Source organism: Myotis lucifugus, unplaced genomic scaffold (assembly GCF_000147115.1).
Source record: "Myotis lucifugus unplaced genomic scaffold, Myoluc2.0 scaffold_207, whole genome shotgun sequence".
In the NCBI taxonomy this organism is placed as follows: domain Eukaryota; kingdom Metazoa; phylum Chordata; class Mammalia; order Chiroptera; family Vespertilionidae; genus Myotis; species Myotis lucifugus.
Genome location: NW_005871255.1, coordinates 1,747,444 through 1,773,583, shown reverse-complemented (window position 1 = coordinate 1,773,583; position 26,140 = coordinate 1,747,444). Strand labels below are relative to the sequence as shown.

Here is a 26,140-nt window from a genome sequence, read left to right as displayed (position 1 = left end):
TTTTGGGGGGGAACCGGGAGCCCCTTGCCCCCCCCCCCCCCGCCCCACCGTTGTTCTGGGATGGGAGACTCAGGGCTGAATTACCACTTGTGGGTCTGAGGATCCCGGGCCACGGGGGGGGGGGGGGCGAAAAATCCTCGAGGAGTAACTCGGGTTTGCGACTGGGGTGAGAGGTCCAGCCGGGGAGTGGAGGCTCTTGGAGTTAGGAGTCTGGCTGAACCACCAGCAGGTGGGCGGGGAGAAATAATTTCCTTGTGGGAAGGGAGGAGAAGGTGGGGCGGAGCAGGGGCGAGCCGGTTGCTCCGGAGGAGAGCAGTGGTCTCGTGGAACTGGCCAGGAGAAGAGGGGCATGAGCAGCGAGGTCATTAATAAGCTCTAAGGACTGCAGAGAGAGAAGAAACCTCAGCTTCCTAATGCGAAGGTGCCAACCAGAACCAGAGAGAGGGTCCTGAAGGCAAGGGGAAGGGACTCGCCTTCCAGTGTTTTCGGCAAGAAATTTGTTTTAGGGATGACAGCGGTAATATTAGAAAATAGGGACGTTGACAGGACGGGGGCATTTGAAAGAGGAAAGGGGGGGACTGTGAAGAAGTAGGACTGGGGACTTGAACAGAGAGAGGGGAGACATGCAGAGGAGGGGCGCACCCTTGCCAAATTAGAAATACGTTTGAATTCTAGTTCCACCGCTTAGCTTAGACAACTTCACCTCTCTGTGCAAAGGCTTTCTCATCTGTATAATAGGGATGATAGTAACTTCTACTTTATAGGTTTGCATTTTTCACAGGAGTTAATATTGGTAGGACTTGTAGAATAGTGACTGGTACAGAGTAAGCGTGTGTCCTGGATTTTTAAATAGAGGATGAAGACAGACCAGAGTTCTTTTTAATGAGGTGGTTCTCAAACTTTAGCTTGCACCGGAATCACCTGGGGGGCTTGGTAAACGACACACGGCTGGCCCCAGGGTATCTCTGATTCAGTAGGTCTGGCTGGGGCTTGAGAATTTACATTTACTTCAGGTGATGCTTAAGTTGATCCCACTTTAAGAACCACTGTTTTTTATTTATTTGTTTATTTATTTTTAATTCTAACCAGAGGATATTTTTCTTTTTCTTTTTTTAAGAGTGGAAAGGATGGGGAGAGACAGAAAGAGAGAGAGAAATTTAGATGTGAGGTCGACTGGTTGCTTCCTGGGCCGGGGATTGAGCCTGCAACCCAGGTACGTTTCCCTGACTGGAATGGAACCGGGGGACCCTTCAGTCAGTGGGCCAATGCTCCATCCAGTGAGCCAAACTGGCTGGGGCAGGAACCACTGCTTTAAATGAAAACAATAATATTGTGGCAACCTTAAAATACCTGTCTACCCTGCTAGGGTCAGAGGCATATTGCAAAAAAGATCTTAATCTAAGGGGCCCTCTATTTTAAGCTTGTTTTTCAAACTGTGGATCATGATTTACTAGTAATTTATCAAATCAGTTTTTAGTGGTTTACACTATCCCCTGTAGGGGGTGTGCAGGAGTCAGCCAATGGATGTTTTGCGCTCACATTGGTGTTTCTCTCTCTCTCCCTTCTCTCTCTAAAAAAAGAAAAAAAAGAAAAGAAAATGAAATAGATGAACAGAATTGACTAGCATTGCACTAGGTAAGGAAAAGTATTGTTTTGGGAAATTTCTCTCATACATTTGTGTAGTAGGTCACAATGTAAAATGTATTTCTGACAGTCAAAAGACTGAAAAACTGTCTTGAGCCATACAGTGCAGCAAAAGCAGCCCCTCAGTAGGGGTATTTAGGGACTGGGTTTATTTATTACTTATTTCTTTGTCTCCTGTTTGTGCTAATTCTTTCTCAGATTGTGATAAATTCTATTAAATTTCTTCAGTTTCTGATTTTATTTCTTCTGTGTTTGCCTTATCACCTATCGTGTTGTACCTCTTTTTAGATATTGAGACTCTTTGGCATGAGAACTTAAGGGAGGTTGAGGCAGAGAAATGAAATTGGTGTTTTTCAGATGTGATGTGGCACACTTTGTTTCACTTATGCCTCCTTGTTTACCCTTTCTTTTTTACCACCCTACTGTAAAGTATTGTTTGTAAAAAACCCTAAATATACACAGACATATTAAATATTAACACTGATATGGACTGGTTTTTTTTTTTAAATATATTTTATTGATTTTTCACTGAGAGGAAGGGAGAGAGATAGATAGTTAGAAACATCGATGGGAGAGAAACATCGATCAGCTGCTTCCTGCACATCTCCCACTGGGGATGTGCCCGCAACCCAGGCACATGCCCTTGACCGGAATCGAACCTGGGACCCTTCAGTCCGCAGGCCGACGCTCTATCCACTGAGCCAAACCGGTTTCGGCTGGACTGGTTTGAGAACAGTATATATATAGAAAATAAAAACCAAGTATGACACATTTCAAAAGAGAAAAGTGAAAGGGTGTTTGTTTTTTAGAGTAAAAGTATCTTAAAACTGTTCATGGCCTTACACTAATACAAAACATAATAGAAAAGCGTCTTAAAATATTTTTATTTTTTAAAAAATATATTTTTATTGATTTCAGAGAGGAAGGGAGAGGGAGAGAGAGATAGAAACATCAATGATAAGAGAGAATCATTGATTGGCTGCCTCCTGCACGTCCCCACTGGGAATCGAGCCCACAACTTGGGCATGTGCCCTGACTGGGAATGGAACCATGACCTCCTGGTTCATGCTCAACCACTAAGCTGCACCTAGATGGGCTAGGAAAGCATTTTTAAGGGAACCAGATCTATTTCACTGTGTATTTTAGATTTTTGGAGAGAGAAGAAATAGTGATGAAGCATGCAACAGACTGATGTACTAGTATTTCAGAGGGAAGGGGGCAGTGGGAAGAGGTTAACCAAAGAATTTATATGCATACTAGAGGCCCGGTGCAGGACATTCGTGCATTGGTTGGTGCGGAGGGGGTCCCTCAGCGTGGCTGCACCCTCTCGCAGTCTGGGAGCCCTCGGGGATGTGTGACTGAGGGCTTAGACCTGCTCCTTGTGGGCAGTCGGACATCTTTTTTTAAAATTTTGTTTTATTGCTTAAAGTATTACAAAGAGTATTACATATGTCTCCTTTTTCCCCCCTCTTAACATTCCCTGGCCTTCCCTACCCCTCAGTGTCTTGTGTCCATTGGTTATGCTTATATGCATGCATACAAGTCCTTCTGTTGATCTCTTTGATTTTTCTATAAAAACTAGGTGGTTTATTATTTGGGAAGAGTTTATTTAGATCTGTTTTTATGGGTATAAGAACAGAGAAAGCAGCATTGAAAACAGATTGTTGCATCTCTTTAAAATTTTAATCTAGTGGATTTATGTAACCCTTTCATTAATGTTTTGTGAAATTGTGAAGAAACTATTGATGAAGCTTTGCAGTAGAATGTTAAGATAATTTTTCTCTCTCAAAAATTATTTGTAGTTTTATTTCAGATTTTTATGTTTTGTTAAAATTTTTATTTTTGTTTGGAAGACTGCAAAACAATCATTGCATGTTTGAGTTGAAAATCATAAGTAATCTTTTCATAAAACAAATTTACTAATTTTGTGGAACAAAGGTTCCAAGGATGAAAGCTTTTGAATTCCTTGCATTTAGTCAAATGTAGCATCACTACCACCAAAATGATTATTCTTTAAATTAGTGGTCGCCAACCTTTCGGACCTCACGGATCACCAGTGGTTCACGGATCACCAGTGGTGCACGGACCACCGGTCGGCGGCTGCTGCTTTAAATCATTATACAGTTGGTGGGCACATTTGTTAGATCATTCAGTTCTTTACTAACTGATGGAGGAATGAAAAATCTTAATAATCAAGTGTGGGAAAATGTAAAAGCTCATCCTTATAATATTAAGCATTGACTTGTTTTACTTCTGTTTTATTTTTCTTTATTGAGAGAGAGAGAGAGAGAGAGAGAGAGAGAGATGACTTGTTGTTCATTTATGTATTCATTGGTTGCTTCTTGTATGTATCTTGACTTCATCAAACCTGCAACCAGGCATATCCGGACAATGATCTAACCAACTGAGCTACCTGGTTAGGGCTACTTACTTTTCCTTTATTTTTTCTTACATATTTTTATTGCTTTTTAGAGAGAAAGTGAGAGAGAAACATTGTTGTGAGAGCTTAACATGTCTACTTCCTGAATGCCCCCCATCAGGGATCAGGCCCATAACCTGGGCATGTGCCCTGACTGGGCATCAAACTGGCAATCTTTTGGTGCATGAGACGAGGTCCAACCAACTGAGCTAACACTGGTTATGGCTACTTACTTGCTTCTCAATAAGTGGACTTTAGTCAGTTGACTTATCCATAATTTAATCATACTTATCTATGAATAGCTTTGCTTGCTCAACTCATTTTACAGTGAGATTTCTTAATCAGTAGTGGTTTTTCAATACCAAAGAAACTGTGTGCTCCAGATGGCACAATTTAAATCATTTTAAATGAGACTCAATTTTACATATCAAAGATTATTCATGTAAATGATTTTCAAAAGTGGAATTCAATTAACAGTTAATTAAGTTTATTTTCTATTTCAGTAAAGTTTGTCTTTTATAAGTAGCTTTTAATCTGCTTTCTCCACTTCTTACTATATGGGTAGCCCTCCAGCTACCCATATAGCAAATCCTAATGGAAATGTTGGTGCTTAAAATCTAGTACTTTCAAAGTACAAAACACCTATATTTGGTTTTTAGTTTTCTGGGAGGATTCCTTTCATAGGAAAGGTCGCAGTGAACTTATCACCTTAAAGTAAAGTCTTATTTAATAGAGTACTTGAAAAGCTACATTTTATTTTAGGTTTAATATATTTTGATTTCTACATAATAGATCTTGAATTCTGCTGATTTCTGAATTCTGATATGTTTCTTTGATAGGGCTAGGGAGAAAGGAAACAATTGTTTTATTTTTAAAATTTGCTTATCTTATTTTTAAAAAAATCTTGACATATTAAGTCTTTTATTTGTAAAGAAAATCTGTTTCAGTAATATATTGAAAATTTCATTATTAAAGGTAGAAATATTCTGTAAGACTTTAGGATGTTTGTTCAGGTGTAAGACACAGATACTGATACATATCTTATTGCCATATATGCATTATCTTATTGCCATATATTTTTGAGAATATAAAGTATGCATTTAGAAATCTTGGGGCAAAAGGAGGGTTGAAACTAAGGGAGAATGAGAACACTGATGTGCTTAAGGGGGAGTCTGGAGCATCTGCAGGAAGTATGTCTAGAGGAGTGAGCTGTTCTTGGCTGCTTTCCTGGAGTGACATATGTAAAGGAGGATGATCCTATTTGCAACATTCTCCCATGGACATATTTTTTGTTCTGTGTAGTTTCCATGGCTTGCTTTAACTCTTCCTTTGTTTTCTTCCGCTCAAGAAAGCATGTCAGAATGCAAGGGAATAGACTGAGAATTGCTAGTCTTAGAAGCTGGGGGAGCCTGGGTAAGATATTGTAGATTTAGAAGAAGATTGGGCCCTGGCTGGTGTGCTTAGTGGTTAGAGCATCAGCCTGTGCACTGATTCCTGGTCAAGGGCATGTACCTGGATTGCAGGTTCCATCCCCTCCCCTGGTGAGGACGCATGTGGGAGGCAACCATTCAATGCCGACACATCCATGTTTCTCTTTCTGCTCCTCCCCACCCCCTCCCTTCCGCATGCTCTCTTAAAAAAAAAAAAAAAATTAAAAAAAAAATAGAAGGTTGGACACTAGTCTCTCCTTCTGTAGCTCTTGGAAGTAGGTTCCCAGCAATTGTAACTCGACCAAGCCTTCTCACTGGTCCTTTCCAATGGAGTTTAGGATTAAGCAGTAGAAAGAGATTCCTAGTCATCTTAAATAAATTAACCAAGGAGCTGCTATATTAATAATTAATGTTCAGTGATTTCCTCTTCTCTCCCCACCAAAACTCTATTTCTCTCCACTTGCCTGCTGATACCTTATATTCTTCTAATCAAGATTGAAGTCTTGAGTTTTCTGATCAGATAGCAAAATCTTAATTGTGGTAACTTGTTTATAGTATTAAGGTGTATATAGTTGATTAGGAAAATTATTATTTGATTAGATTTTTTCCAGTTTAGTTAGGGAGAAAGAGGGATTGAAAGCTGTAGAACATTGCTTAGTGCCTGAATATAAGCAAAGGGAAGCTAGGAGTACAGAAAAACAACAAAATTCATAACTTTATTTAAGATTGACTTTGGCTACCTTTGACCTTAGAAAAGTAAGTTAGTGATGCCTTTGTCTTGGTCAGCTATGCAAAAGTACACCTCAGGTACCTTTCAATTGTGTCAAGGGGTGCTGCTGTGCATAATTTATGAAGGTTCATTTAATTACTTTTAATATAACCAACTTTGTTTTAAGGCATTTTAGCTGTCAGTATTCTTTTTTAAAAAAAATATCATTGAAAGTATTACATATGTCCCCCTTTTTTACCCCATTGACCTCTTCTACCCTGCCTCCACCCCTAGCCCTTCACCACCTTATATCAGTATTCTTTAATTTAGATATACTTTTTTCAGCCTGTAATCTCACAGAACCATAGAATAGCCTGATTATGACAGAAGTATATTCATAACGACCATATTATTAAATTGAAAAAGGCATAATTTGTGTTCTGAGGAAGCATGATAGAATGGACAAAGTCCAGGTTTTATCATTGTATGACCATGTTTTTTAATCCTGGCTCTATTATTTTCTAATTGAGCAGTTTATTCAACCTCTCTTAGCCTCAGTTTTGTCATCTGTAAAATGGAGCTTAAATTATCCTCTTTACTAGTCTGATGGTGAGAATTAAATGAAAAACATTTTGTATAGTGCCTTACCTATAGTGGGTGCTCAACATGTAGCAATGTTAATTAGTAATAATTATAACAATATTAGGCCTATTATAGACTTCTCTTTCTAGGAAGGTCTATTATTCCAGATACTATGATTAGTGGCAGTTAGGAAAAGTAGAGTTGACTTTAAAGTTTTACATGTATTTTAAGCATTTACATCGATTTGTTGTTTCACTTACATATGCATTCATTGGTTACTGCTTGTATGTGCCCTGAATGGGATTGAACCCACAACCTTGATGTATCGGGATGATGCTCTAACCAGCCAGGGCCTGTATTTTAAGCATTTATTATTTTGTTTTTGCGGTTTGTTTAGTTGGGTGGATTAGACTAAAAAATGTGGCAAATGAGGCTAATATTTTATTGTGTTGTCACTGGCTGTATCTCTAGCATTACCTGATCCTCTTTAAAATATGTATGCTTTTTAAAAAAAGTCATTTATTTATTTATTTTATTATTATTTAATCCTCACTCGAGGATATTTTTCCTTTGATTTTTAGAGAGAGGGGAACAGAGAGGGAAAGACAGAGAGATATATCCATGTGAGAGAAACATTGATTGGTTGCCTTTTGCACAAGCCTGGACCAGGGCCTAGGCTGGGGAGGAGCCTGCAACTGAGGTACATGCCCTTGACCATAATCGAACCTGGGATCCTTCTGTCCACACGCTGACACTTATCCACTGAGCCAAACCTACTATGACTGTATGCATTTTTGTTAACAGTGGGAACCATTAACCTTACTGCTAGAAAAAACTAAACATTATAGATTTAATGATTTTAAGTTAGTTCTAAATTCCAGTTGGAAAGAATCAGGGTATCTATCTCCCCAACATTTGATACATTCCTCTTCACTATTGATCCAGAAGTAGATTTTAGTTCAAATCCAGCTCTACTTCCTTAGGCAAGTTAACTCTTTTGTATAAGTCCTGTACCTTCCTTAGTTAAGGATTTGGTCAGAGGTGAAAGAAAAAATTTTCTACATCTGTAGAAAATTGTTAAAAGCTTTCTTTTCTTTTCTTCCCCCCCCCCTTTTTTTTTTTATCAGAATCAGCTTGTGCTGAGCAGATCTGTTTATTTATTTTTTAAATTTTGTTTTATTGCTTAAAGTATTACAAAGAGTGTTACGTATGTCTCCTTCCCCACCCCCCTTGACATTCCCCCAGCCTCCCCTACCCCCCAGTGTCTTATGTCCATTGGTTATGCTTATATGCATGCATACAAGTCCTTCGGTTGATCTCTTACCCCCCCCCTCTTACCCCCCAACCCTCCCCAGCCTTCCCGCTGTAGTTTGACAGTCTGTTCGATGCTGCTCTGGCTCTGTATCTATTTGTGTTCATCAGTTTATAATGGTCTTTATTATCCATAAATGAGTGAGGTCATGTGGTATTTTTTTTTCATTGACTTGCTTATTTCACTTAGCATAATGCTCTCCAGTTCCATCCATGCTGTTGCAAATGGTAAGAATTCCTTCTTTTTTACAGCAGCATAGTATTCCATTGTGTAGATGTACCACAGTTTTCTAATCCATTTGTATTTTCTCTTTTTAAAAAATTTGATTTCAAGGAGAGAGAGAAAAACTTTGATTTGTTCTTCTACTTATTTATGCATTCATTGGTTGCTTCTGGTAAGTGTGCTGACTAGAGATCGAACCAGAACCCGCCACCCTGGTGTATCGGGATGATGCTCTAACCAATTGAGCTACCTGGCCAGGGTGCTATCTTATCTCTTAAATTGTCTCTTAAAAGCAGGTGTATAATTTCCATAACATTCATGATGTAATGGTTTTTCTTTAAATGTCATCAATGAATGCAGTTTTTGAATGGTTAACCATTTTAAAGAGTTGATTCATTCTTTTTTTAATTATTTATTATTGGTAGCCTGAAGGGATGATATTTTCTATGATAGCCAAGTCTTACGTATTTTTGCAAAGAATACAGTATTGAAAATACTGGCAAGAAAATGAACTGTAAATGTCCATTTGTAGGACTGGTCATCATTTCTAAAAATGTTAATATTAACATGTTGTATCAAAAGCTATTCATTAAAAATTTTTTTTATTGATTTCAGAGAGGAAGGGAGAGGGAGAGAGAGATAGAAATATCAATGATGAGCGAAAATAATTTATTGGCTACCTCCTACATGCTCCGTACCAGGGATTGAGCCTGCAACCCTGGCATATGCCTTGACTGGGAATTGAGCCGTGACCTCCTGGTTCATAGGTCAATACTCAACCACTGAGCCACAGTTTATGCCGGGCAAAACTGTTCATTACTTAATGATCTCTTTCTCTTATATTCTAGCTTAATTTTAGAAACCATACAGTTTTGGTATTTTATCTTGTTTTTGAGTTATTTGTGATATTTAACCTCTTCATAAAGTTATACATTTTTTGTAGTCAGGACTTTGTTTTATATTTTTTAGTATTCTCTGGCATACATAAATGTACTGAATGAATGGTGGGGAGATCCTGGTTAGGGGTTGAGTTTTACAACATCAAGTAAATGAACTTCAGTTGTCTGAGTTCAAATCCAGCTCTACTTCCTTAGGCAAGTTAACTCTTTTACTGGTAGCTTTAGTTTCTCATCTGTAAAACAAATTGCTTTGAGGATTATATGAGACTAGAGGCCCGATGCACGAAATTATTGCAAGAGTAGGGTTTCCTTCCCCCGGCTGCCGGCACCGGCTTCCCTCTGGCACCTGGGACCCAGGCTTTCCTCTGGCCGCTGGCAGGCACCCAGGACCCGGGCTTCCCTTGCAGCCCTGGCTTCATCCAGAAGGTGGTCCGGAAGTGCGTCCTGTCTAATTAGCGTATTATGCTTTTATTATTATAGACTAGAGGCCCGGTGCACAAAAATTTGTGCACTCGGGGGGGGGGGGGGCGTCCCTCAGCCCGGCCTGTGCCCTCTCGCAGTCTGGGACCCCTCGGGGGGAGGCCAACGGGTGGCTTAAGCCCCCTCCCTGGGGGATTGGGCCTAAAATGGACATCAAACATCCCTCTGGCAGCCAGGAGCCCTCGGGGGATGTCCACTTGCCAGCAGGGAGCAGGCCTAAGCTGCAGTTGGACATCCTTAGTGCTGCTGAGGAGGCGGGAGAGGCTCCCACCACCACCGCTGTACTGGCAGTCGTCATACTGGGTTGTGGCTGAGCAGACCTCCCGCTGTGGGAGCACACTGACCACGGGGGGGCAGCTCCTGCATTGAGCATCTGCCCCCTTGTGGTCAGTGTGTGTCATAGTGACCAGTCATTCCAAGTCGTTCTGCTGTTAGGGTCAATTTGCATATTACCCTTTTATTACATAGGATAATTTATGAAAAGAGTTTAACACAGTGCATGGCCTTTAAAAGAGTCTTATATATAATGTTTATAATGACCAATGTCACCCCAATAATTTTAATTAAAAAAAATGATCTAGCAAAATATAAGAATCTTGTATATAAAGTTGAATTATGAGACTTAAACTTCATTTGAATGTTAAAAATAATCTTAAAGCCCTCGCCAGTTTGGCTCAGTGGATAGAGCATCAGCCTTTGGACTGAAGGATCCCGGATTCAATTCCAGTCAAGGGCATATGCCCAAGTTGCGGGCTTGACCCTCAGTAGGGGGTGTGCAGGAGGCAGCTGATCAATAATTCTCTCATCATTGATGTTTCTATCTCTCTCCCTCTCCCTTTCTCTCTGAAATCAATAAAAAATATATATATTTTTAAAAATCTTAACTTCTCGACTCTGTTGTATTTTTAGTCCAGTCTGTGGAAAAACTTGAATATTTTTATTCAGCTACATTTGTACCTTTAAGTCACAGTAAAGTCTTAATTATTTATATCTAGATTAGCAGTGTTATAGCTAATCCCTAAATTCTTTTGATTATAAAGTGTAGCTATGGAACCTATTAGATAAATTTTCATTAAACTCAGTTTCTATTTTATTTAAGATGACATTTAAATATTCAATCTCCTTGACATTGAATATCCTTATCAATAGCTTTCAATCTGTTACCTGCAACTCTTTGGATTGAGGGTGGATGTTTTCTGTTAGTAAAGAGTTTTCAGATCCATTTGCTCATCAAATATTATATGTAGACAAAATTAATACATTCTCAATATGCATATGTATACATACACATACATATATATTTAGAACTTTTATACATATGTATATATAAATATATGAAGGACATATTCTTACATATTCTTATGTAAGAATGAATTCATAGTAGTTTTGGTGGTTTTCACTATTTGCTACATCAATGGATGTTGAAAATTCAGGTACCATTTTCACTTTTAAAAGGCTTGTCATACTTAAAAGCTCTCGGCATACTATTTCTACCTTTTTCTTACCCGAATGTGCCATTTCAGAAATACTAGTATACTCCTGTTCCCCCAGTGTGGCATATGCATTTTTAAAAAATATATTTTTTAATTGATTTCAGAGAGGAAGGGAGAGAGAGGAATAGAAACATCATTGATGAGAGAGAATCATTGATGGGCTGCCTCCTGCATGCCCCACACTAGGGATCAAGCTGGCAACCCAGGCATGTGCCCTTGACTGGAATCAAACCTGGGACCCTTCAGTCTACAGGCTAACGCTCTATCCACTGAGCCAAACCACCTAGGGTGCATATGCATTTTTTTAAAAAACAGCTTCATTCAGGGATAATTGACATATGATCAACTTGCACAATATTTAAAGTATATAATTTGATGAGTTTTTACCTATTTATACACCACAACCAGGATAAGGAACATACTACTCTAAAAGTTTCCTTTTGCCCCTCTGTAATCCATCTCTCTTTCCACCCCCAGAGGTAACCACTAACCTGCTGTTATTAAGATTAGTTTGCATTTTCTAGAATTTTATGTAAAAAAGAGAAATATATGGTGTAACACCTTTTTTGAGAGAAAGAGGTCTGGCTTCTTTCACTCATTCTAATTCATTTGAGATATATATTATTTTGTGTATCGGTAATTTATTTTGATTGCTCAGTAGTATTTCAGTATATGGATATATCACAATTGTTAAAATCTGTTCTGTTGATAGTCATAGGGTTATTTCTGGTTTTTACCTATTCAAGTAAAGCTTCTATGAACATTCGTATAGAAGTTTTTGTATGAACACATATTTTTATTTCTTTTGGATATATATCTAGTAGTGGAATTACTGGATCATATGGTAACTCAGTTTTCCAAAGCAGCTATACTATTTTATATTCCCACTAGAAGTGGGAATGGGAATTCCATTTTTTCTACATCTTCACCACCACTTGTTATTATCTGTTTTTATATTATAGCCATTAGAGTTAGGATGTGATAATTCACTGTGTGTGTTTTAATTGATTTACGAGAAGGAGAGGAAGGGGGAGGGAGAGGGGGAGAAGGAGAGAGAGAGAGATAGAGAGAGAGAGAGAGAAGGAGGGAGGGAGGGAAAGAAAGAAACATCGATTTGTTGTTTCACTTATTTAGGCATTCATTGGTTGATGGGCGATCAATCTGCAACCTTGGCTCTAACCAACTGAGTTACCAGGCCAGGGCTCATTGTGGTTTTGTTTGCATTTTCCTATAGGCTAATGATGTTGAGAAATTTTTTATGGGTTTATTGGCCATTTGTATATCTTCTTTGGAGAAATGTCTGTTCAGATCCCTTGCCTATTTATGAAATGGGGATATTTGTCTTCTATTATTGAGTTATGAGTTATAAAAAACCTTTTCATATTCTGGATATAAATTTTTTATCAGATGAACGATTTGTATATATTTTTTTCCAGTATGTGGGTTGTGTTTTCACTTTATTTTTTTTTTTAAATTTTAATCTATTTTTTATTGATTTCAGAGAGGAAGGGAGAGAGAAACTTCAATGATGAGAGAGAATCATTGATCATCTGCCTCCTGCATGCCCCCTACTGGGGATCAAGCTCGCAACTTGGGCATGTGCCTTTGGGAATCGAACATGGGACCCTTCAGTCCACAGGCTGACACTCTATCCACTGAGCCAAACTGGCCAAGGGCTCCCTTTGGAGGTTCCTTGGTCTCCCTGGGTTGCAGGTTCAATCCCATTCAGGAGGTCACCAATTGATGTCTCTCTCTCATTGTGATGTTTCTCTCTCTCTCTCTCTTCCTTTTTTTCCTCCCTCTCACCTCTCTCCCTCCCTTTCTTCCACTCTCTCTTAAAAAAAAAATCATTGGAAAAAAATATCCTTGGGTAGTATTAACAAAAAATAAAATATTTGCTAATTTGGTAGGGAGAAAGTAGTAACTGGTTTCTGAAATTAGTATTTATTTGATCATTTAAAATATGAACATTATCTTTAAGTATTTCCTTTTAGTGACATTATGTTCCTCTTCTTTGTCCATTTTTTTTTAGTGGATGTTAATTTTTACACGGACCTGGGGATGGATTATATTAAAAGATGTGACTTAATTTACATAAATGATAAACAAAAAGTTGTTTCATGTCTCTTTCAATTTAGTTTTGCCTTCCCTCCCTCTAACTACTTTCTAATTCTGTCTGTTCTTGAATTTCATACAGTAATAAAGTAGAACAATTATGACAATAAAAGTTATGTGACTATGGTCTCTGTCTCAAAATAGTATACTGTATTCACCCTTTTTGTGTTGATGTGAGATGATAAAATGCCTACATGAAATGAAGTGAAGTGAATGACCTTCTGACTATACATCATGTTGACCTTAAAAGTAAAACAGCAAAAATGGGTTTATTTGGGCACAGCAAAGAATGGCAATTTGGGACAAGCAAACTTTAGTAAAAGCCATAGGCATGTCCAACAAACAAAGGGCCATTATTTTATAGAGAAAAAGGAGGAAATTGGGAAGGGTTGTTTCAAATGGAAGTTAATTGGATAGAAGCAGGAGTTCAGGGTGATGGGGGCTTTTCATTGGTTGAGTTGCTGTGGTAGTCGATATCTGTGGGAAAGGCAGTGTACATTTTTCCTGTTGGGGCCTGTAACTGTGATTCTTTCCTGTTGGGGGTCTGTAGTTAACAATTCTTTCTGTAGTGGACCTCTAGTGAAGCTGTATGAGAGCTCCCCCCTTTAACCCCCTGTAGTAGACTTCTAAAGTTTACTAAGATTCTTACTCATTACTTTAGTAGTGTGAGATTTCACTTTATTAATTTTCACAGTCAGAAGGATCATCATCTCCTTTGTTTTTATATATATATATATATATATTATTGATATATATATTATTGATTTCAGAGTGGAAGGGACAGGGAGAGAGAGATAGAAACATCAATGATGAGAGAGAATCATTGATCGGCTGCCTCCTGCACACCCCCTATTGGGGATCAAGCCCGCAACCCAGGCATGTGCCTTGACCGGAATCGAACCTGGGACCCTTCAGTCCGCAGGTTGACGCTCTATTCACTGAGCCAAATTGGCTAGGGCCATCATCTCCTTTGGATGATTCTGGAGCATTGAGCCATGACGATGTCGGTGATTAGATGTCAGGAGCAGATGATGTCAGTGTTTGGGAAAATTTAATATTTTTGGACTGTGGTTGACTGTGGGTAACTGAAACCATGGAAAGCAAAATCATGGATAAGGAAGGGGGACTACTGTGCCCTTTTTACCAGTATTTTTATTTTTTAAGATTTTATTTGAGCCAAAACTGATGACACTGCTGGGAAGCAAGATCTCAAATGTTCCCTACTGTACCCTTTTTATTCGACTTCTTTTGCTTAACATATTTTTAAAATTCCTTTTGTCTTATGTTTATTAAGGAGACTTAATCAGTAGAAAATTATAGGAATCGTATGTTCTTTTAAATACAATGCCATTAAAGTATTCTCTAAACTACAGTTTAAGTATTCAGTTTACCTCAAGTCCAAGTTGTATCTCCTAAGAGTTTTCATCACAATAGCCATTGTAAGCCAATGTGGGGAATTTCTGGAGAAAACACTTTACTTAGGATGAGCATACACCAAAAATGCATAAGAAAAAAAAATGTGCAAATATATTTAAGAGTTTTATAGGAATATCACTTAATAAAACTTTGGGATTTATTTGTGTCTTAAAAGCACCAATTAAAAAATTCCTCAAAAATTTATATTGTGGCAAGAACACCCAAGTGAGTTACTGAACAAAAAAAGGTTATTTTTAGTATAACAATTACCTCCAACTAAGGATTTTTAAAAATACATTTTAAAATGAGACAGAATTTGAATAAAATAAGACATTTTCATTGAATAATAAATTCAAATAATTATTGTAAACAACAGATAAATTCCTAGGTGGCACAGTATTCCATTTTATGGATATATCAAACGTTGTTTCTCAATTCTTTTGATAGACATTTGCATTATTTTTAGTTTTTGCCTGTTATGAATAAAGCTGCTATAAACATCCTTGTACAAGTCTTTTTGTGAACATGTTTCAGTTCCCTTGGTTGAAATACCTAGGAGTGAAATTATTGGGTTGCAGGGTAGATGTATATTTAACTTTATAAGAAACTAGAGGCCCAGTGCACAACATTTGTGCACTGGTAGGGTCCCTAGCGGCTGCTGGCTGCAGGCCAGATGCTTCCTTCCTTCCCCCGGCCAGCCCCACCCCCTGGTTGAACTCCCAGATGACCTTCCAGTCAAGGGGACAATTTGCATACTATGCTTTTATTATATAGGATTGCCAAATGGTTCTTCATTAGTAGAGTTCTCCAGTTGCTCCATATCTTCTCCACTACTTCCTTGGGTTGTTAGTCTCTTCGATTTTTAGCCATTCTAGTGGATATAAAGTGATATCTTAGAATGGTTTTTTTTTTTAAAATACATTTTATTGATTTTTTACAGAGAGGAAGGGAGAGGGATAGAGAGTTAGAAACATCGATGAGAGAGAAACATCGATCAGCTGCCTCCTGCACACCTCCTAGCAGGGATGTGCCCGCAACTAAGGTACATGCCCTTGACCAGAATCGAACCTGGGACCTTTCAGTCTGCAAGCGGATGCTCTATCCACTGAGCCAAACCGGTCAGGGCGTCTTAGAATGGTTTTAATGTATATTTTCCAGATGACTAAAGGTGTTGAGCACTTATTCTTTGTTGTTAAAATCTTTTACAAAGGCAAATTTGCAGATTGATAGTAAATCCTATATCATAAAAGCCTAATATGCAAATAGACCAAACAGTGGAATGACCAGCAGATTGACTGGTCGCTGTGATGTGCATTGACCACCAGGGGACAGATGCTCAACGCAGGAGCTGCCCCCAGCCCACAGACCCCAACCAGCAGCTGCAGTGGCAGGGGGCGGGGCTGGCCAGCAGGCAGCACCAGGTCCGCCCAGGCGGGTGCAAGTGGGGGCCCCAATCACCCTGCTGGTCGCCCCACAGATAGGCCCTGATCGCCAGCTAAGCCTAGGGACCCTACCAGTGCCTCTAGTATCTTAATAAAAGAATCATTTTAATTACTATATATGGACCTAGATTTCTTATCAGACTTGTAAGATCAGAGGTTAATTTGTAATTAAAAGTAAAATGGAAAACATTTATTTCTGGTATTAGATTTTTTAGAAATTTTATAGTGAAAATTCATATAGTTTTTTGGAGTTAAGTAAACATTTGCTGTTGATTAATGTTTGTAAGAACTTTATTTGACTGATAAGTAAATGATTCAAAAGGAAGACTCTAGACTGTGTTTTGTAGAGCTCTTTTTTGAATTTGGTATGTTGAATCATTGATTCAAGAACATTAAAATTGCATGATCTGGCTAGTAAACTATTCTGTGTTAGAGCCACACGTGAGAACTGATAGTCTAGTAAGGGTATCAGGTAATAATAATACTAGCAGCAGCTAACACTGTATCCAGGCATGTTCTAAGCAATTTAAATACACGAATTTAATCACCTGAATGAAGGTAGGTACTATTATTGTCTTTATTTTCCAGTTGAGGAATCTGAGATACAAATGTTAAGCAGTTTGCCCAAAATCATAGAGCAAGTGGTCTGGGATTCAAACCTAGATAGTCTGGCTCCAGAACTCATACTTTTACTACTTATTGCTAAAGTGATTAAATTAAATGCAATCAGTTTTTGCATTCTTATAGTTTAAGATTTCTAAGTTTGTAAATAGGCTCTCTACCAGTTTCTCTTCCTTTACTATCAATACTCCTGTAATATATACCAGGGGTAGATTTATAGAATGAAAGTTTTATCTGACCTAACAGATGGTGGACAACCCTAGTAACCTGATATTGAGTGCTTTAATTTCTAGAGAAGATGTAATTTCTCTCTTTACCTTAGTTGAGTGTTGGAATTGGAGCAGTTACTTTCAGACAGTCAGCAGTGTTTGTTTAACTGGTCTTTGTGAAAATCTCTAAATGTAAATGTTTAACATCCTTTGGAAACAAACTGAGTGAGATTTGAGGTTGATGGAATTTGTGTCTGAAAAATGTTGGACCTAATAACAGCACTGCCTAAATACTTGATATTCATAGATATTTATGTGTTGGCACAGATTCACAGTTCTTAAAATTATTTTTTTTCTTTTGGAATTCCCTGTATACTGAAACCATGGAACTCATCTTTGTCATTAGTTTGGGTTTAGATAAGATTAATCTTTGAGGGAAGGCTAGATTTTTCTTTTTTTTAAATCTCTTTTTATTGATTTCAGAGAGGAAGTGGGAGGGAGAGAGAGAGAGAAACATCAATGATGAGAAAGAATCATTGATCAGCTACCTCCAGCATACCTCACACTGGGGATGGAGCCCGCAATCTAGGCATGTTCCTTGACCGGGAATAGAACCGTGATCTCCTGGTTCATAGGTTGACGCTTAACCACTGAGCCATGCTAGCTGGGTGGCTAGGTTTTTGGGGGCCAATTTCCTTGAAAGAAGATTTGGGGATGGGAGGAAATAAAAGTATATATTGGCTTTGCCTTCACCATGCCTTTTGTGGCCTCCTCTACTTCTGGTTTGGTGTCATTGTATCATGGGTGATGTAAAGAAGTTGGGGTGGATAGGAAGCATTTTGTATGTTTTAAATGAGAGAATATAAATTCTTGAAAAAATAAATTATGAAATATGAGTTTAATTCCTGTGCTGCTACACTATGATTTGGGTGTTTTAACTTCTCTGGGTTTTTATTTCTTCTTTTATAAAGTGATGGTACTAGACTGGATATAGTTTTGGGGGGGTTTTGATTCTGAAATATTTAAGTTATTCTAATAATTATAATGAATATAATTCAGTTTTCTTATAGCAAATAAATAATACCAACACCATTTATTGAGTAGCATCTATTCCTCACTGATCTTCAGTAGGGATCTTAACTCATATTTCTATATACATGTGGGCCTGTTTTTATGCTCTAGTTACCTGTCCCTTAGCTAGTACTATACTATATTTACTGTAGCTTTGTAATAAACTTTTAAATATCTCATATGGTGAGGCCCCACCCCTCATTTTGTTGTTCTTTAAAATTATATTGATTATTCTTCTAAATCATTCTTAACCTTTAAAATTCTGTGATTTTTGTGTATAGTGCTGAAGTACTGGTTAGACTCTCTGGGATTTGATTGGTAATTAATACATTCTTATTGAATGAATATATGACCAACTGCCAGTAAGGTTCTGTAAAGGCTTATGGATAACAAAGTATTATAAGCTAATCGTAAAATTATGACTCTGACTCTTGAGAATACTGCTAAAATACTTGGCTTTTCTTTTTGGAAGCATATAATTAAATTACTTTGAAATTTGGGTTGGGTGTAATATTAAATATCTTGAATGTTCTCCATGCCTGCAGCCCCATTCCATACTCCCTGTGGTGTGCTATTCAATAAATGGTGTGTGTGTGTGTGTGTATTTTTTACTCAAGAGAACTTGAAGTGATATGCCCTTTACTTTCTCTTCCTTTTAATAAGGCTATTTGGTTTGCTTTGAATGCTTTTTCTTTTTCATTCCAAGCCATAATAGAAACATCTTACATGAAGGCTTCCTTTAGTTTCTTTCTTTTTGTTTTTTGTTATTCCTCACCCGAGGATATTTTTTCCATTAACTTTTAGAGAGAGTGGAAGGGACGGGGAGAGACACAGAGAGAGAAACATCTGTGTGAGAGAGACACATCTATTGTTGCCTCCCGCACTCACCCAACATGGGCCGGGGATCGAGCCTGCAACTGAGGTACAAGTCCTTGACCAGAATCAAACCCATGACCCTTCCCAGTGGTTCTCAACCTTCCTAATGCTGCGACCCTTTAATACATTCCTCATGTTGTGGTGACCCCCAACCATAAAATTATTTTCGTGCTACTTCATAACTGTAATTTTGCTACTGTTATGAATTGTAATGTAAATGTCTGATATGCAGGATGTATTTTCATTGTTTGTGACCCACAGGTTGAGAACCGCTGCTTTAATCCAAGGGTCAATGCTCTAACCACTGAGCAACTGGCTAGGACGAAGGCTTTCTTATTTATCACTTTCTCTACATTTTATCTCTTTCGATTCCATAGCACTTTGTTCCAATACTACGTGACATATTGTCTGCTTTGCATTATAATTAAGTGTACCTTTTCTCCCTAGATTATGTATATATTAGGGGCCCGGTGCATGAAGATTCGTGCACTGGGGGTGAGTCCCTCAGCCCGACCTGCACCCTCTCCAATCTGGGAGCCCTCAGGGGAGCCCTCTCCAATCTGGGAGTTTCTGTCTGTCTTTGCAATCATATGAGTGAATTGTCTGAGACCCCAACCCAGTTTGGTTTATTTCTCACAGAGTAATAGAGGCATTTTTTTTTCTTTGCTTTCATTGGTGGAAATTTCCTGGAAGTTTTAGGATATCTTCCCTTTAATTTTTCCTAAACACTCTGATTTTACTTATGTCTCTCACCTTTGCTTTCCCTCCATCCCCCACCGCAACAGTAACTTGCTCCAGGCTCACTTTGCTCTAGTGTCTAGGAGATCCGTCTGCCACCAGAACTACGATTCCCAGCATTCCTGGTGCTCCCCATGATCTTGGTTTTCCCTTCCTGCTCTGTCTCCATCCCACGGCCTCCCACTCTGCCAAGTCCTCCAAGCCGCCAGCTCGCCCTCTCTGCTCTCCGTCTAGCGGCTTGGGGAGCCAAGTTCCCCAAGCCACTCCACTCTCTGCTGGCTCTCCTGCTCTGCTCTCCGCCCGGCGGCTTGGGGGGACGTGGCTCCTTGGGTCGCTGGGAGCGACTGAGGGAGCCACGTCCCCCCAAGCCTTTGGCTCTCCTGCTCTGCTCTCCACCCAGCGGCTTGGGGAAGCAACCCAGGGAGCCACGTTCCCCCAAGCTGCCGGCTCTCCCGCTCTGCTCTCTGCCTGGCGCCTGTGTATGCAAATCAACCCGCCATCTTTGTCAGGTTAATTTGCACACTCACTCCTGATTGGCTGGTGAGTGTAGCAGAGGGATGGTCAATTTACATGTTTCTCTTTTGTTATATAGGATAGGGAACAGGATTCTTGTCACTTTGCCTTATTGTTTTTCTATTTTTTTTTCTTAAATTTTATTGATTTTTAGAGAGAAGGAGGGAGAGAGAGAGAGAAACATTGATGTGAGAGAGAAACATCAATCAGTTGTCTTCTGTATGTGCCCTGACCAGGGATTGAACCTGCAACCTGGGTATGTGCCCTGACCAGGAATCAAACCCACCACCTTTTGGTGCATAGGACGATGCTTAACAAACTGAACCACACCAGCCAGGGCACTTTGCCTTATTCTTTTTATTTTTTTATTTTATTGATTTTTTTACAGAGAGGAAGGGAGAGGGATAGAGAGTTAGAAACATCGATGAGAGAGAAACATCGATCAGCTGCCTCATGCACACCCCCTACTGGGGATGTGCCTGCAACCAAGGTACATGCCCTTGACCGGAATCGAACCTGGGACCTTTCAGTTCACAGGCTGATGCTCTATCCACTGAGCCAAACCGGTTACGGCACTTTGCCTTATTCCTTACTAGAGGCCCGGTGAATGAAATTCGGGCATGGTTAGGGTCCCTAGGTCTGGCTGGCGATCAGGGCCAATCTGTGGGGTGACTGGTGGGGTGATCTGGGGGCCCCCACTGGCACCCGCCTTGGCTGGCCTGGGTCAGCTCCTGTGTTGAGCGTCTGCTCCCTGGTGGTCAGTGCGCATCATAGCAACTGGTCTTTTCATCGGTCATTCTGCCGTTCGGTCTATTTGCATATTAGGCTTTTATTATATAGGATGACTCGCACAGTTCCTTGCATGTAGTGGGTTCTCACTGGTGTTTGAATTGAATTAACAATCTCACCCTATCCAGTTGCTCAATGGTTAGAGTGTTGGCCTGTGGACTGAAGGGTTGTAGGTTCGATTCAGGTCAAGGACACATACTTGTTGCAGGCTTGATCCCCAGGTATGCGTGTGTATGTGGCAGGCAACCAATTGATGTGTCTCTATCTCTCACATTGATGTTTCTCTCTCTTGTCTCTCCCTCTGTTTCTCCCCCTCCTTTCCACTCTCTCTAAATATCAATAGAAAAAATATGTTCTAGGGTGAGGATAAACAGAACAACACAAAACAAAAAAAAATAACCTCTGCCCTCATTGAGCATATAGAGTAGTGGGAAGAGATGCACAATAAGAAGATAAGTATATTGGAAAATTGCCATTTGAGAACATGTGACGAAGATAATGATACATTCAAAATAAAAAATGTTACCTTAATCCTGCCCACACTTTAGTTAATAGTCTCTTCATTAAGCTCTCTTCGTTCATCCCTTTAAGTGTGCCATCTGTTTTAACTCTGTTTAAGGGGCAATGAACTTGTGGAAGTGGACCAGTTTGGAGTAGTTAAATACAGAATGAAGGTTAGAAATTAGAGACTGCGAGTTGATACTTTTTTGAGAATTGTGGCTGCAATGGGTAATTGAGTAATGGGGGAGGAGGTAGAGCATAGCTGAGTAGGGAATGATGGACTACTTTAAAAAATTTATAGTGGGAGATAATGGTACATATTTACATGATAATGGCACTGATCTTATAAAGGAGGAAAGATTGATGATACAGGGGAGAGTGAATTATGGAAGGAAGGAAATTTTCAAGTGCAAGAGATAATATAAAGAGCAAACTCCGGTTGCCCTTTAATAATAATCAGAGATGCTTACTCATTTTAAAGTAGGGGAAAAAGAGATAGTTGGTTTAGTTTGGGTGGGATGTTATAGATTTGGTTGTGGAAAGAGTAGGGAGCTTTCCTCTGATGGCTTCTGTTTTCTTAATGAAAGTGTCTTAAATTAAAAGTGGTGGGAGGAATAGAGAGGAAGGGTGAAGTGTTTAAGGATTGGAGGAAATATATAAAACAGCCACTACATGGAGCTTTTAGAGTAATATTGCTGTGGTTGAGGTTAATTGTGAATTTATGACAGTAACTGTTCTCCTTGGATATGTGATTTTCTTCAATATTCTACTGCTCTGTTGCAGTCTTGAAGGTGAGTTGGAGGTGCTAAGAGAGGGAGAGGAAAGAGACATGGGAAACATTGAATTGATTGTGAGCAGTGATTATATCGATGAACTGTGAAACCTAAACTGGATAAAAAGAGTGAGTTGGAAAGATCAAATCTTTTATTATATGTATTTCTTCTTTCTGCTTCCTTCTCATTTATGTCCAAAATGACCAGAATTTATACACACTTAGCCACTTGGAATTTCCCATTCTTGTGTTTCATTTTAGTGGTTTAAAAAAATCATTGAATTTATTGGAGTGACATCTATATACAGTAGGTCCTCGGGTTACGTCGGAGATCCGTTCCTACGGCGCGATGTAATGTGATTTTCGCCGTAAGTTGGAACCCATCTACATAAGCACCTACGCCACTCACATGGACACATTCACAGCAGTAATGAAGTGAAACAGTAAAAAAAATTTAAAAGAAAGATAATAATTCCTGACCTTTATTTGTGGTAAATAAATAATAAAAAACTTAAAGCAAATATGTACATATGTCGAAATGACGGAGTAACCGTGAAACAATGTACATTGAGTCCGAGGTAACCCGAGGACTGCATATAAAAAGCCGAAGTGACCGAACGACCCATAGATCCGTCGCTCTGATGCGCACTGACCACCAGGGGGCAGACGCTCAATGCAGGAGCTTTCCCCTGGTGGTCAGTGTGCTCCCACAGTGGGAGCACCTCTCAGCTAACTGGGATGAGCAGTGCTGGGATGAGCTGGGGCGGCTCCCCGGCCACCTGCCGCTTTGCACACTACTATATCCCTCGGGGGATGTTGGATGCAGGTTTCAGCCCATTCCCTGCAGGCCATGCACAGGGACCTCACCGGTGCATGGGACCATGCACCAGGTCTCTAGTTGGTTAATAAAATTATATAGGTTTCAAGTGTACAATTCTATAATACTAGAGGCCTGATGCATGAAATTTGCGCATTGTGGGTGGGGGCAGGAAGGGTGTCCCTCAGCCCAGCGTGCAACCTCTCCAATCTGGGACCCCTTGGGGGATGTCTGACTGCCGGTTTAGGCCTGATCCCTAAACCGGCAGTCAGACATCCCTCTTACAATCCGGGACTGCTGGCTCCCAACTGCTCGCCTGCCTGCCTGCCTGATCAGCCCCTAACCACTCCCCTGCCAGCCCGATCGACGCCTAACTGCTCCCCTGCCGGCCCTGTCGCCCCAAACTGCCCTCCCCTGCAGGCCTGGTCCGCCCCCAACTGCCCTCCCCAACTGGCGTAGTCACCCACAACTGCCCTCCCCTGCCGTCCATCTTGTGGCTGTGGGCGCCACCATCTTTGAGGGTGGGACAGTCAATTAGCATATTCCCTCCTTATTGGCTGTGGGTGCCGCCATCTTTGTGATGGCATGAGGGTCAATTAGCATATTCCCTCTTTATAAGGATAGCATCTGTATATTGTGGGATCTCCCATTTTAAATAAGCAGTTTAAACCCACATTCAAGCCAAATGGATTGAAACACACACACAGAGTTAGTGACCTATAGAGCTTGTGAGTGTGATGTCAAACATAACATTAAAGACTATTAATTTTCAAGTCCAACTTCCTTTGTTAACTTCTTTCTATAAATAGGACACAGGAAAATAATTTCCTCTGAAAATATCTGGATCCATTTAGGATCTTTCTATGAAATTTGTGACAAGATCTGAACTTAGAAAAAATAACTGTTATTCACTGTTAGTACAGTCTTTTTGGAAAACAGTGTGGCAAGCTCTCATGAACAGTTAAACATACACTTACTATAATGAACCAATAGCCCCACTGCTAAGGATTTACTTAAGTGAAATGAAAACCTATAGTCACACATAAATGTATGCTAATGCCCCAAACTGGAATCAATCCCAAATATACTTCAACTGATGAACTGATAAACTTTGGTACATCCATACAGTGGAATACTACTTGCAAATATTTGTTTGTAATCCACCCTTTTGGTGGATGGAACAAAACCAAAAGACAGAGCCATCTTATATTTTGGCGGGAAATTCACCCCACACCGGAGTGTTAAATAATATATTGGAATAAGCAAAACTAAAGGGACAGAAAACTGACTAGTGGTTGCCAAGTTGTACGGGGATGATTTGACTACAGTAGATGAGGACATTTTTGGGGGTGTTTTCTATTGTTTGTATATGATCTATGTCTTGATTGTCGTGGTGGTTGCATGATTATGTTTTTCAAACTCAGAGATGTAACTTAAAAGTGAGTTTTAGTATATATAAATTATACCTCAATTAAAGTTCTAGCTCATATGTAACCATATTAAAAAGTGCTTTAAAGAACTATGGCCTGAAAATGTTTTTGTTTGTTTTTTTTAGATTCTGCTTTTTTTTTTATGGGAGAAAAATGGTGCATAAGCATCATTAGCATTTGTAAAGTTCTTTGAAGCTTAGAAAACTTGTAAATGATGAGTTTGTCTACACCTAGCAAACATTCCTATCATGTTTAAAAAATGTCAGAAGCTAACACTTTTGAACCTTTTCTACCTTCCCAGCAAACCAATAATGATAATCTGAAAGATTATTTTTAAATGATAATCTGAAAGATTATTTTTAAATGCAATAAAGTTACAAAAACCTTTTTCTAACTAGTAGCCTCTGGCAGCTCGTTAAAGAAAGTGTGTTTATAACTAAAGTTATTGATCATGTCTAAGCAAACTTTGTGCTGTAGGATCTCTCAAATTTAGCCTTCCTATTATCAACCAGACACAGGACTTTCCTACCACTAGGAAGGGAGTGGTTTCCAGCTTTGGGATGACACAATTGAGAGGTTCTGAAAAGGAATTAAAAATAGTCTCTAGAAAGAATAACTCAGAATAAAAAGTGTGCTTTATTAAGCATAAAACTAGTAATCTATCACTTAGAATTTAAGTGATAGACCTACCTCTGCCACTAACTAGCTGTGTGACTAGCTAACCTAACCTAGACTTCAGGCTCTTTGTCTATAAAACAAGGACATTTTATAAAGTCTCTTGGGCTCTGCTTCTGGACCAGGAGCCAAGGAGGCCCCAGGCTTCAGTATCACCTTTTTGCATTTATGTTCCCTATCACTGAGAAGTATTTATATATATTTTTTGAGCCAGCTATGTTTACTTATATATTTGATACATTTATATATTGATTGTTATTTGGGTGAATGTCCTACACTATCTTGACTAGAAGCCTTTTTAATCTTTCAAAGCCATGGTTTCTCATATTGAAAATTGGAATTATAGTCCCGACCTCTTAGGGTTTCTTTGTGTTGATGAAATATATACACACTTGTATTTATATTATTAGAATAATGCCTAATATATAGTAAGTGATATATATATACACACATGCATGTACATATATACACACATAGACATATATATAGCAGCTATTATATATATAGCAGCTATTATATTTTTAAGTGAGTCCCGTACTTCCTTGTTGGTTTCTGTGTGTGTGTGTGCGCGCGCCAGAACTCTTGTAAATCACTTTGAAATTTCTGTAAATGTGTCTGGGGATTGGCATGTCTTTAGGCTTTAGGGCAGTGGTTCTCAACCTTCCTAATGCCATGACCCTTTAATACAGTTATTCATGTTGTGGTGACCTCCGACCATAAAATTATTTTCGTGCTACTTCATAACTGTAATTTTGCTACTCTTATGAATCGTAATGTAAATATCTGATATGCAGGATATATTTTCATTGTTACAAATTGAACATAATTAAAGCATAGTGATTAATCACAAAAACAATATGTAATTATATATGTGTTTTCTGATTGTCTTAGGCGATCCCTGTGAAAGGTTTGTTTGACCCCCCCAAAGGGGTCGCGACCCACAGGTTGAGAACCACTGCTTTAGG

General features: G+C 39.2%; 1 protein-coding gene across 15 annotated transcripts in view; it reads left to right on the top strand.

The window, feature by feature from the left end:
* Positions 1-26,140, top strand: part of NUMB (NUMB, endocytic adaptor protein) — a 132,537-nt gene that overhangs the window by 746 nt on the left and 105,651 nt on the right. The window contains exons 2-3 of one of the 15 annotated variants that reach the window (XM_023761384.1): positions 1,581-1,635; positions 22,265-22,382. The exons of the other annotated variants lie outside the window; for them this stretch is intronic. The gene's annotated coding sequence lies outside the window, so the exon portion shown is untranslated. The remainder of the gene's footprint in view (positions 1-1,580; positions 1,636-22,264; positions 22,383-26,140) is intronic. 15 annotated transcript variants of the gene reach the window in all.